This window comes from Sinocyclocheilus grahami, unplaced genomic scaffold (genome assembly GCF_001515645.1).
Source record: "Sinocyclocheilus grahami isolate Dianchi unplaced genomic scaffold, SAMN03320097.WGS_v1.1 scaffold599.1, whole genome shotgun sequence".
Taxonomy (NCBI): Eukaryota; Metazoa; Chordata; class Actinopteri; order Cypriniformes; family Cyprinidae; genus Sinocyclocheilus; species Sinocyclocheilus grahami.
Genome location: NW_015505778.1, coordinates 1260898 through 1263668, shown reverse-complemented (window position 1 = coordinate 1263668; position 2771 = coordinate 1260898).

The window sequence follows — 2771 nt, the reverse complement described above, 5'->3', positions numbered from 1 at the left end:
AGTACTGCAGGGGGGGGGGGGGGGGGGGGGTCACAGTTTGTCAATTTTTGATCCCATTGTACTTGTATGTGGATGTTGTGTTCACTTGCTTAGTCAACCCATTTCATGTATGCATTAAACCCTTTAATAAAACATTGCAATGTTGAAATGTGAGTTGTAACTGTCTCAAATACAGCATCATCCCAGTTGATCATAATTATTGTCCATTTAACCAAATAAGCAATATGATCATTTTCACAGTACATACACACATGTAAATGGTTTCAGTTAAGGGACATTCTGATTGCATAACACCATCATGTGAATTTTTCTATCTCTTTACGTATATCCTGTTTTACTATGTTCATATGTGAGTCTACAACAAAGCCTTGATGAGTCACAAGCTTTAAATAGTTTTAGTGAAGCAGGAATTAACCCAGAGTATCTAGCCATTAACGTCACAGTGTGTGTCTCTCTTCCTCTTTCTTTCTTTCTTTCTCTCAAGGCATTAGCGATACAGTGTCATGTACCACTAATAGTGCTTTCAGATGCACTCTGGCATTTGGGGGGTTGGGGAAATATGGGAGAGAAGTAGCACTGATGGTTTGCTGGCAATTTCAGTCAACAGTAAATGGACATTCTGGAGCTCACAGATATGATCATGCGTGTTTTATGTTGTCTGTTAACTTTTTTTTTGTGTGTGGAAATTCTGAGCTTATATCTCACTATTCAGATTTTTTTTCTGGCAGTTCTGAACTGCAAGATATAAACTCAGAATTGCAAGATATAAACTAATATATAAAATGTCACAGTTACCTTTTAAATTTTTTATTCTGTGGTAGTAAAAATCTGAGAAGAAAGGTCAGAATAGTGAGATGTAAATAGAATTCAGACCAAAGAAAAAGTCAGAATTGCAAAATATAAACTCTGAATATGAGCTGTAAACACAGAATTGCGTTCAGAACGATTTTTTTTTATCCCGTGTATGAAACAAGCTTTCATTGACAAGTGATTACCTTGAGTAAGTCAGAGTATCATTCACTCAACTAAATCATTGCTTTTGCATGGATGGGCTTCATTTGGAAAATCTCTTGGCAATATTGTGTGCAAAATTAGTCAATATTAATACACTGTTTGTTGAACTGTTGTATAAAAACAATATCAATGTGGGGTCATATTCCAGTTAAATTTCACGTGCAAAAAAGTCCAAATTTGTCAACTGTGAACAGCTCACACAGAAGTCAGTTTCAAACCAAGCAGTTTCTCTTGGTCCGTGAGGTGAATCTGAGTGACCAGCTTGAACATGAGCAAAATCTGTGTGGGGAACTTTTTCACCCTCACGCAAAACTCATGAACATGCGGATTCCAATTGGAATGACACGATTACACTCACCAGCCTTTGCCAAGCAACGGTAAATGTGACCACACCTTGATATCAGCACATATTATAAACAACAGCAGTCTTGGTGTTGCTAATCAAAGTCCTGTTTTGCATCATTTACCGCATGTTTATGTGTCTGATATACCTTGAGCAGTATGTTGAAATTTGTCCCATGACAAGAAAACTGTATTTTCTATCGCCCTACACCAACCCTACACTTCCGCCTACCCCTTACAGGAAACTTTCTGCATTTTTACAATTTAAAAATGTTTTTGTTAACTTTATTTTTATACCAGTTTTACAAATGAGGACATCCCCAAAGGGAGGTTTTTGGAGATTTTGTCAGGTTTAGTTCGCTTTTGGGTGCAAATTTGTCCCCAAAATATGGTTAAGTAGGTACACACACACACACACACACACACACGTGTAAATTTCCTGGTCCCCTGTGATCTTTTCTTCCTGCCGCTGTTTCATCTCATTGATGACAGGATTCTAATAGAGCACATAGTGATTCATATATTTTCGGTATTGATTTTGTAAGCGATCTGTTTATAAAAGTGGAATTATGAAATATTGCTGATGAAAGAAAAAATACACATTCAATTTTTGGTTTGTAATTATTGTAGTGTTTGTTTTACAGTGGGTGAAATCTCTTAAGAAATATGAGTGTTTTAACGGTTTGGTAAGGTTTGAAACATCCAGTTGCTTTCAGTTATGGGTGGGACTGCACCTTTAACCTCAATTGTGCTTTGTGAGTTCTGGTGACTTTTGACTGATTTATGTTGTGCAAAATGTGAGAATTGCAAAGGTTACCTTGTTTTGAATCAAGGGATAATTGAATAATTAATGGTAATATTAATTATGTATATTAATGCAGTTAAGTAATGCTCATTTGTGAGAGTGAGATATTCTTATAGAGATTTTTCAGAATAGACAAACAGAGATGTGTGTGTGTGTGTGTGTGTGTGTGTGTGTGTGTGTGTGTTGACTTTTGACTGATTTATGTTGTGCAAAATGTGAGAATTGCAAAGGTTACCTTGTTTTGAATCAAGGGATAATTGAATAATTAATGGTAATATTAATTATGTATATTAATGCAGTTAAGTAATGCTCATTTGTGAGAGTGAGATATTCTTATAGAGATTTTTCAGAATAGACAAACAGAGATGTGTGTGTGTGTGTGTGTGTGTGTGTGTGTGTGTGTGTGTGTGTGTGTGTGTGAGAGAGAGAGAGAGAGAGAGCTTCTCGTTGATTGGTCTCTACCCTGCCTAGTCCTTAGAAAAATAAACTGAAGTAGCAAGAGAAACGCATATAACGGTATGAGAAAACGAGATCTACATTAACCTCAGAATAAAAGCAGATCCTTTTGATTGTCTGCAGCTGTTTATTTAATTTTATTCCGTCCAGGCAA